This window comes from Prionailurus bengalensis, chromosome C2 (genome assembly GCF_016509475.1).
Source record: "Prionailurus bengalensis isolate Pbe53 chromosome C2, Fcat_Pben_1.1_paternal_pri, whole genome shotgun sequence".
Classification (NCBI taxonomy): Eukaryota; Metazoa; Chordata; class Mammalia; order Carnivora; family Felidae; genus Prionailurus; species Prionailurus bengalensis.
Window position 1 is genome coordinate 90287030 of NC_057350.1, and position 10815 is coordinate 90297844.

General features: G+C 41.0%; 1 long non-coding RNA gene across 2 annotated transcripts; it reads right to left on the reverse strand.

The window, feature by feature from the left end:
• Positions 1–7721: 7721 nt before the first annotated feature.
• Positions 7722–9310, reverse strand: LOC122491718. 2 transcript variants are annotated; one of them, XR_006299426.1, is made up of 3 exons: positions 9064–9246; positions 8478–8672; positions 7722–7770 (listed from the first exon to the last, which is right to left on the reverse strand). It is a non-coding gene; the product is annotated as an uncharacterized LOC122491718 (long non-coding RNA). The 2 variants fall into 2 exon arrangements; XR_006299425.1 differs by lacking the exon at positions 7722–7770 and having other exon boundaries at positions 8006–8672; positions 9064–9310.
• Positions 9311–10815: the final 1505 nt, after the last annotated feature.

The following is a 10815-nucleotide window of genomic DNA, read 5'->3' on the forward strand; positions in this document are numbered from 1 at the left end:
AAAAGACAGGGAGAGAGGAGTAGGGGAGATGGGAAGGGGACAGGAAATAATTTGGGACTGTGTTCCAACTGGTTCTTGTACAAAAACTGTTGTATTAAAATACAGTGACTTGTTCAAACCTTGTTGACAGAACCATACTTTTAGATTCTCAGAAGAAACTGAGAAAGACACAGAAGAAACATTTAGGATTCCTAAACTGCTTTTTGGACAAGGATTTGCTATCACCTTAGATTTAGGTATTGCCAGATTCTAGAGAACTTTACCTCAGCAGGGATCAGGTGGTGGGGGTGGGGGACTAACACCTCAGCTCAAAATTTTAAAATAAGATGTTGCTGCTTGCAGGACTTGCATCAGAGCAAAGAAGGAAAGGGCTCACCAGCCAAGGACCGGGAGGTGCCTCATCCCAATTTTTTTTTTTTTAATTTTTTTTTTCAACATTTATTTATTTTTGGGACAGAGAGAGACAGAGCATGAACGGGGGAGGGGCAGAGAGAGAGGGAGACACAGAATCGGAAACAGGCTCCAGGCTCTGAGCCATCAGCCCAGAGCCTGACGCGGGGCTCGAACTCACGGACCGCGAGATCGTGACCTGGCTGAAGTCAGACGCTTAACCGACTGCGCCACCCAGGCGCCCCTCATCCCAATTTTTTAACACATGGAGGTGATGAAGCAGCAGGTGGGTTCCAGAACCCAGAGGGGGATCTCGCAGGACCAGCTAAGAGGCTCTTTGGTTTCACACAGGATGGAAATCAAATGTAAGCCCGCAGGAAGTGAAAGCAGAGCTTATTGGATATATGTATATCCATCTCTATCTTTATCACTATCGCTATAGCTATATCTATCTATACGGAGAGACAGAGAGAGATACAGATGGAGCGTCCAGGAGACCTGGAAAGGAAAAGAGAGAGTCTTTTCTTTGCTTGGGACCTGGGGTTTTTATTAACAATTGTGGTCTGGTACACGTGTCCTCTTAGGCATCCAGAAACTGGTTACAACAAGGACAGGGTCTAGATGTCCATCATAAGTCACTTACAGCCTGAAGCCAAGGGTCTTGGTGTCGATATGTCCAGTGCCAGTAATCTGGAATAGTCACATGATGACTCTGCCGTGTCATTCCTTAGATATTATCTGTTGTGCTGAAAGACTCCAAAGGTATCATTAACTCTTTGTCCCTTACAAGGAGGGCATACATGAAGGCATGTGTAGGGCAGGGGTGCAGGTCCTAGCAAGAATAAAAGCTGGAAGAGAAGCAAAGGGAAAAAACCCAGCTTTTTCTCTTATGGGGTGCCTTCAGTTTTCTTGTCTCAGTGACAGACATTCTCTTTTATTCAGTGTACACTTCAGGCTTTGCTTCATGGTCAGTTGGGGAGAAGGGGCTTCATAATACGCACGTAGCTAAAGGAGGCAAAGAGACACTTAACAGGGAAGGGAAGATGAACTTATAAGTCAACTTATAAGTTGACTTCCAAAACCTTTTTGAAAAGAGCTATATTTGAAAGGAGTACTGGTAATATACATTTGAAAAGAGGTCTAATACACTTGTGAAGATACACTGAGGCACATTATTTGTCCTGGAGAACAAAAAAAGCTTATGACTTTGAAATTTTGTAATGGGGTCATGATTGCAGTAGGGAGTAAAATCTTGAGGACAGTTCTGGCTGGGTGACTTTTTAACAGGGCAAGAAATTTCTAGATTGGGGTGGGGCTGATTTCTTCTCATATCCTCCTATCTTGATCACCTTATTATTCCTTTCAGATAGGCTGGCCCAGAGTAGGGTGCTCAAAGAACACCTGTTGATAAAAGGTGTTGTTTCCCTTATGGTCAGAAAGAAATTAGACTTAATCAGCATTTTGAAAGCACTTAATTATTTGGTGCAAACCACTGGGGAGATCAGTTTTCTTATCACCTCTGACAATGTTCAACTTCATAGGAGTCCTGTGCTTCCAGAGAAAATAGTGACAGTTAAGAAATCCCACCACACATTTGTGTTTCAGAAACAGGTAACTGTTCTCAAAGAAAAATTGGACCATATCGAGTTAAACAGTCCAGGAAGACTTTATTCAAGACTATTGCAACCAATTTCTGTACATTGATTTTATATCCTGCAACTTTGCTGAATTCATGTATCAGCTCTAACAGTTTTCTGGTGGAGTCTTTTGGGTTTTCCATGTAGAGTATCATGTCATCTGTGAAGAGTGAAAGTTTGACTTTTTTCTTTGCCAGTTTGTATGCCTTTTATTTCTTTTTGTTGTCTGATTGCTGAGGCCAGGACTTCCAGTACTGTGTTGAACAGCAGTGGTGAAAGTGGACATCCCTGTTGAGTTCCTGATCTCAGGGGGAAAGCTCTGTTTTTCCCCATTAAGGATGATATTAGTGGTGGATCTTTCTTATATGGCTTTTATGATGTTGAGTTATGTTCTTCCTATCCTTACCTTCTTGAGGGTTTTATCAAGAAAGGATACAGTATTTTGTCAAATGCTTTTTCTGTATCTATTGAGAGGATCATATGGTTCTTATCCTTTCTTTTATTATAATGTAGTATATCACATTGATTGATTTGCAAATATTGAACCGCCACTGCAGTCCAGGAATAATCCCACTTGATTGTAATGAGTAATTTTTTTAATGTTCTACTGGATTCGATTTCCTAATATCTTGTTGAGAATTTTTGCATTCATGCTTCTCAGGGATATTGGCCTATAATTCTCCTTTTTAGTACGGTCTTTTGTCTGGTTTTGGACTCAAAGTGATGCTGGCCTCGTAGAATGGGTTTGGAAGTTTTCCTTCCATTTCTATTTTTTGTAACATTCAGAAGAATAGATAATAACTCTTCTTTAAATGTCTGGTAGATTTCCCCTGGGAAGCCATCTGGCATAGGACTCTTGTTTGTTGGGAGATTTTTGATAACTGAAAATTGGTTGCATTTCTTTTTTTTTTTAATTTTTAATGTTTATTTATTTTCAAGAGACAGCCAGAGTGTAAGTGAGGGAGGGGCAGAGAGAGAGGGGGACACAGAATCCGAAGCAGGCTCCAGGCTCCCAGCTGTCAGCACAGAGCCTGACGTGGGGCTCGAACTCACGAACCACAAGATCATGACCTAAGCTGAAGTCGGACACTTAACCAACTGACTCACCCAGGTGCCCCTTGGTTGCATTTCTATACACCAATAATAAAGCAGCAGGAAGAGAAATCTAGGAATTGGTCCCATTTACAATTGTACTAAAACTCATAAGATACGTAGGAATAAACCTAACCAAAGACGTAAAGGATCTATATGCTGAAAACTATAGAAACCTCATGAAAGAAATTGAAGAAGGAACAGAGATATGGAAAAGTATTCCATGCTCATGGATTGGAAGAACAAATATTGTTAAAATGTCAATACTACTGAAAGCAATCTATACACTTAATGCAATCTTTATCAAAATAACATCAACATTCTTCACAGAGCTAGAACAAACAATTCTAAAATTTGTATGGAACCAGAAAAGGCTCAAAAATAGCCAAAGTAATGTTGAACAAGAAAACCAAAGCTGGAGGCATCACAATTCTGGTCTTCAAGCTGTATGACAAAGCTGTAATCATTAAGACAGTATGATATTGGCACAAAAATAGACTCATAGATAATTGAGCAGAATAGAGAACCTAGAAATGGGCCTACAAATATATGGCCAATTAATATTTGACAAAGCAGAAAAGAGCGTCCAATGGTAAAAAGACAGTCTCTTCAGCAAATGGTGCTGGAAATACTGGACAGTGGCAGGCAGAAGAATGAAACTGGCCCACTTTCTTACACCATACACGAAAATAAACTCAAAATGGGTGAAAGACCTCAGTGTAATACAGGAAGCCATCAAAATCCTAGAGGAGAAAACAGGCCAGTACCCTCTTTGACCTTGGCTGCAGCAACTGGTTAACAGACCTGTCTCTGGAGGCAAGGGGAACAAAAGCAAAAATGAATTATTGGGACCTCATCAAGATAAAAAGCTTCTGCACAGCAACAAAACTAAAAGGCAACCAAAGGAGTGGGAGAAGATATTTGCAAATGACATATCAGATAAAGGGTTAGTACTGAAAATTTATAAAGAACTTACCAAACTCAACACCCAAAAAACAAATAATCCAGTGAAAAAATGGGCAGAAGATATGAATAGACACTTTTCTAAAGAATACATCCAGGTCACTAAGAGACACATGAAAAGATGCTCAACATCACCCATCATCAGGGAAATACAAATCAAAACCACAATGAGATACTACCTCACACCTGTCAGAATGGCTAAAATTAACAACTCAGGAAACAATAGATGTTGGTGAGGATGCAGAGAAAAGAGAACTCTTTTTCATTGCTGGTGGGAATGCAAACTGGTGCAGCCACTCTGGAAAACAGCATGGAGGTTCCTCAAAAAATTAAAAATACAATTAACCATATGACCCAACAATTGCATTAGTAGGTATTTATCCAAAGGATACAAAAGTGCTGATTCAAAGGGGCACACGTGCCCTAATGTTTATAGCAGCACTGTTGACAATAGCCAAACTATGGACAGACCCCAAATGTCCATGAATGGATAAAGAACAATGAAATATTACTCAGTGATCAAAAAGAATGAAATCTTGCCATTAGCAACAACGTGGATGGAGCTAGAATATATTATGCTAAGTGAAATAAGTCAGTCAAAGAAAGACAGATACCATATGATTTCACTCATATGTGGAATTTAAGAAGCAAAACAGATGAACATAGGGGAAGGGAAGGAAAAATAAGATAAAAACAGAGAGGGAGACAAACCACAAGAGACTTTTAAATACAGAGAACTGAGGGCTGCTGGAGGGGAGGTGGGGGGGGGGATGGACTAAATGGGTGATGGGCATGAAGGAGGGCACTTGTTGGGATGAGCACTGGGTGTTGTATGTAAGTGATGAATCACAGGGTTCTACTTCTGACACCAATACTACAGTATGTTAACTAACTTGAATTTAAAGTAAATAAATTATTACTCTTAAAAAAAGACTATTGCAACAGGGGTCAGGAATATTGCAATCAGTGAGAGAGATTGAACTGATCTCTGATACAACAGGGGCAGATGGGAATTACAGCCAATAGGCAGGCGAAAAGGTCAAGTGGATGGAAAACTACTGGGAGGAATTTGGTTAGCTATGGGGTGGGGAGATTCTTGCTAAACTGGTTTGCCAGTATTCTTGTGAAACTGGGTCAGGAGGCCAAGCAGGAGACCTACTTAAGAAGAGTGCTCAGAGAAGTCTAAAGATCAGTTGAGGAAGGAGTTCTTGACACCACAAAGGACCATCTTGCCCTTGTTTTTTCTGAGATATACCCACCCCATCCTTCATCATGACTTCTCGACGACTGGCAGATGACTCTCTTGTTGATCTGCCACAATGAAACCCCAGACTCCTTCCTTTGCTTTTGAGACATTCCTCATTAATAAATCTCCTTCTGAAGAAAATCATCCCCTTAGCTGGTTGGTTCAGATTGTCTTTCACATTTGGGATACTGACTCATGGGTTGGAGTAGAACTCTTGCTTTGGAAACCTGTTTACTCCACCCAGGTAGCTCACCCTCTTGGAGCTCTTTGTGCTTAATTTCTATTGGCAATGAGGGACTGGTGGTGAGTCAGACTCTTGCCTTTGCAAACGTGAATCCTAAATAATGTCTTTTGCATATAAAATGGTCTTTGAGATTTTCAAAGTGCCCTGGAAAATCACAAAGAATTTGTTCTTTCACGTTCTAAAGGAGAGATGCTAGGAATAATTAGGTTTATTTGATTTGTTACTATGGATGAATTGCATGGGAAGAGAGGTCAAATCAGATGAGATACTTACTTTCTCTAGGTTAAATTTGTGAGGGTAAAATGTTAATAATACAAATAGTAAAGAAATTGTGTGCTGTTGGAGAAGTTCCCAGAGAATTGTCAGTGCCCTTGCTGTCTGTGGTGTTTCTATTTATCAGAGTCCTGGGATGTGTTGCTTGATAATAGATGATGACAACAGAGTGTTATCAATCATAATTTTAACTATTTTTTAATGGTAAATGATGAGGTTTTGGAGTGATGGTGGGGTCCGGAGCTGACGGCCAAGAAAGAATTCTTAAAGACTTCTTTAGTGAATAAAAGTGCTTTTATTAAAGCACAGGGACAAGACCCATGGGCAAGAAGAGCTGCCTTGCGACCTACAGGAGAGACTGATTATATACTTGGGGGTTGGGGGAGGGAAAGTCAAAGGCAAGTTTCCAAAGAGATTCTCCTATGCTAAAGAAGACTCACAGGATACTGGAGGCCTAGCTATTGTCAAGCTAAGGTTGTTTTTCAGGCTAGCAAAACATTAAGACAGTGAGTTCCTGGAGAAACATATTGCTCTGCCAGCCTCAGGTAGTTGTCAATGGGCTGCAGGTTAGAAGGAAATTTAATTTTATCTGCCATTTCCTTCTGCCTCTGTTTTCCACATCAGTAACTTGTTTGCAACTTACGCTGTGGGTGATAAGAGTATGTATTCCTCTGATGAGATATAATATTTCATCCTCCCAACACCACTAGATCACTTTAACTATAAGTTTTCATACATATATACGAACTCTAAGGAAAGTTCAAATGACAACTTCATATCAAGCACTGTGCTAGGCACTAACGAACAATGGGATGGTCAAGTTTATATTCTGTTGGTGAACACAGACAAGACACAAGTGATCAAAGAAAAAATGAGAGTTACAGATAATGATTTTTTATGATGAAAACACAGGGTGATGTGATGAAGAATAGGAGGAATGGTCAAGGAAATCATGGAAGACTTCCTTGGGAGGTGGCCGAGGTTGAGACGGGAAGATTATTGTCCAGCCAGCCACACAGACGGCTGGGAGAAGAGCATTTCCATCTTTCTCTGATCTCTGCCAGGCCCACATGCTGTGTTAAACAATGCTTTCCATTTGCTCAGTAAAAATTTTTTTGCTTAATGTGGCAAGGAGGTCACTTTCAAGAATGCATTTACTTTCTCACCAGCTTTGTCTACTGATCAAGAGCTAGTTGTATTTTCGCCACCGAAATTTGTTTATACTGGTTGTGTTATTTCAATTATGCAAACTGATGAAATGTGATTTTGCAAAGAGAGTCACTTTTATCGAAATTAACTTCAATGGTGTGGAAAAACTTTTAAAAATGCAACTTGCTAAGTTTTGCTATCAAGTCAGGTGGAGGCAAGACAGCCATCAGAGTTGGAGAAAAATTATAAAAATATGGAAGTATTTTGGACTTAGATTGCTTCACAACATTCTTTATGTTTTCTCACCAATTAAAGAAATTGAAACTGAAAATACTTGACAATGTGGTACATAAAGACAGATGATGCAGAGCTATAAAAAGTGGACCCACAACCAAAATGAATTAATCTTGGCTCTTTATCAAATGACTGGTAGAGGAGTGTACGTTTATGTTTTAGGTTAAAACAAAATGTTTATTTCTTATGTTTTACCACTTTAACTTATTTTTTATTATACTGACCAACCAACCCACTGACCTGATTAGGAAAATAAAAAACCAAAATTTTATTTTCCTCATAAGAATGAGATCATGCTAGGGGCACCTGGGTGGCTCAGTCGGTTGAGTGTCCGACTTCAGCTCAGGTCATGATCCCGTGGCTTGTGAGTTCGAGCCCTGCCTTGGGCTCTGTGCTGACAGCTCAGAGCCTGGAGCCTGCTTCAGAATCTGTGTCTTCCTCTCTCTCTCCCCCTCCCCACTTGACTCTGTCTCTGTCTCTCTCTGTCATAAATAAATAAACATGTAAAAAGTTTAAAATAAAAAGAATGAGAGCGTGCTAGTCGTTTTGTTTTGTAACTTTTTTTTCCTATTTAATATACTATTACCGATATATAATTTTAGGTGCTACCAGATTTCATTAGGTGAATGGATCGTAATTTCTTTTAGCGATTTGTAATGGTCAGATATTTAAGGGATTTGAACCACTTACTACAATGATTGGCCTCATACACACATATTTGCACAAATATTTAACAATTTTCTTAGAATAGTTTCCTAGGAGGTAAATTTCTGGCTGAAAGCCTGACACATTTTTAAGAACTTTGATGTAGGCGATTACCCTCCAGTAAGGTGGACAGTCACATGTCTTTTTGGAGTGAAATATTTCTGAAATTCCCTGAATGTTTCTGAGGCAATTTGCTAATCAAACAGTAGAGTCTGCTGTTTAGGGCATGTGTGTATATATGGACACTGAATTCAGGCTCCTTGAAGGACAGAATGAAGAAAACATAACAGTGAAACATAGAACAATAAAACATAGCAAAGCAGCCAGTACATACCCAGCAAAGTCACCGTCTGGGGAAAAGCCTGCTTTTGTCGGTTAAAGCCTTTCTTTTGAGTGACAAATAACATGTAATAGAATCTGGACAATTTTTGTCATCGTGGTCCTCCCACCCTCTTCTCTGAAGGTACTTATTGGCTACCCACACCTTTTAATTTAAAGGCTGCCCATCAGAGAATAGGCGCAACCTTGCTTGAAGGAGTAATCTTCTTTGTCAGCACACTTTTTTCCATGATGGCTCTCTTTTCCGTGATGTCTGTATACAATTTGTTACTTCTTTTTCTTCAGTCTACTGTGTGGTCACTTTAAATGGCATTCTTTAAAATGTCCCTTAGAGACAACCCTAGAGGAAAATAATTGCATTAGTTACAAACAACCAGACGCAGCACAGGCCTCGAATGATACACCAGTCAGATTTCACACCTTTTCCTCACATAGCTGTCCCTGGGTGTCTTTCGAGCTGATAATTAGGTTTCCAGGGTTTTTCTTCCTCATTAATGGCCCTGGTACTGTCAAAACCCCCATTGAGAGTGAGATTTATTTAAGGTAGACATTAAATTCCAACACAGAAGAGCCAGGAATTCCCGCCATATCATCCAGTGATAACGGTATCTCTTGCCACTCTGTGCCCTGTAATGGTTTAATAAGGGCCTCTTTCTTGTTCCAAATTCAAATAGCAACTTCCAGATTTAAAATTCTCCATGTCAATTATAATTAATTTCTTCTTTACTTACTCTGTAGCTTTGGAAAGAAGTGCTGGCTCATCTTCTGGAGCAGATCTCTTAAGCATCATGGAGAAGGAAGCATCAAAAGCTCTCTTCTTTCTAGTGTGGGAAAGCTGACCCAGAAATGGAGCTTTGAGAATAATGTGATGTAGGTGGGTAGAGAGGCGGGCATGATGTTCAGTGGAAACACAGAGAAAGAAATGACCTAATTCCTTCTCGGATAATCAGAGCAGGCTCTACTGAGGAGGTAACTTGGTGACCGGGGCCTTGAAAATGGGTAAGGTATAGCTAGGCAGAGAAGATGGGCAGAAGGGACATTACAGAAGGAGGAGGGCAGGGTATATTTGCGGAAGTCCAATAGAGAATAGGGGTATTTAAGCAGACAAAGCAGGGCTGTTTGCAAAGTGACCTGAGAGCACCAGGCAGGATTCTGTCTGCAAGCCTTTTGCCCTTACTGCCTCTATCACCTGCTGTTACCTTCATTAAATAGTCATTTAAAAAATGGCAAAGTCTTTCTTGTTTTCAAAAATCTATTAAAAAGAGAACAATGCTGGGAGAAAGGAAGAATAGTGGAGTCTCCTGCAGGGACCCAGATTCTGCTCTAGTTGCTTTACAGGTACTATCCCATTCAGTTCTCAGCCAACCCCACAGGGCTCATCTTGCTTACCACCATGGGTTTCTGGATAAGGAAGCAGAGGAGTGCTTTGTGAGTGGTCGTCAAAGGCCATGTCCCTGGCAGCTCTCCTAGGCTTTCCAGTGACTGAGCAAGGCATCGGCAGGGAGGGGGGCACCTTGATGGGGGTGGTGTGGTCAGGCACCAGGGCTTCGGGGACGCATATGATGGCAGTGATGGTATCCTCCTCTGCAGAGTGGATGCCTGGATATGGGATATGGAGGCAAATAGAGGAGAGGTAGAAGGAAACCGAAAGAACTTGTTACCATTTTCCCAAGTACACTTAGAAATTGGGGTGCCTGGGTGGCTCAGTCAGCTGAACGTCTTGACTTTGGCTCAGGTCATGATCTCGCAGTTTGTGAGTTCGAGCCCCGCGTTTGGCTCTGTGCTGAGAGCTCAGAGCCTGGAGCCTTCTTCGGATTCTGTATCTCCCTCTCTCTCTGCCCCTCCCCTGCTCATGCTGTGTCTCTCCCTCTCTCTCAAAAATAAATAAACATAAAAAAATTAAAAGAAGAAATTTATCTCTCATTCATTTAATAAATACTTATTGAACATCTACTATCAGGCAGGTAATGAGCCAGGCACTAGGGTGACAAGGACATGCTGAGGCAGGACTGTTGCACCTGTGGATTCATATTCTCGTGAAGCTGAACATAGATGCATTAGAATTTACTATAGGGGGGCGCCTGAGTGGCGCAGTCAGTTAAGCGTCCGACTTCAGCCAGGTCACGATCTCGTGGTCCGGGAGTTCGAGCCCCGCGTCAGGCTCTGGGCTGATGGCTCAGAGCCTGGAGCCTGTTTCTGATTCTGTGTCTCCCTCTCTCTCTGCCCCTCCCCCGTTCATGCTCTGTCTCTCTCTGTCCCAAAAATAAATGTTGAAAAAAAAAATTAAAAAAAAATTTACTATAGAAATGCTCAAATGGAGGTGCAAAGTGTTGAGGTGATTGATCTGCTTGAAAGAGTCAGGGGAATCCATTGAGATGGATCTTCAAGAATCACCAGGAAATTTGCTGTATGGAGAATGATGTGGTCTTTGTGCCTGAAAGAGGGTGAGGAGGCCTAGGAGGAAATAAAGCTGGGGACCAAGA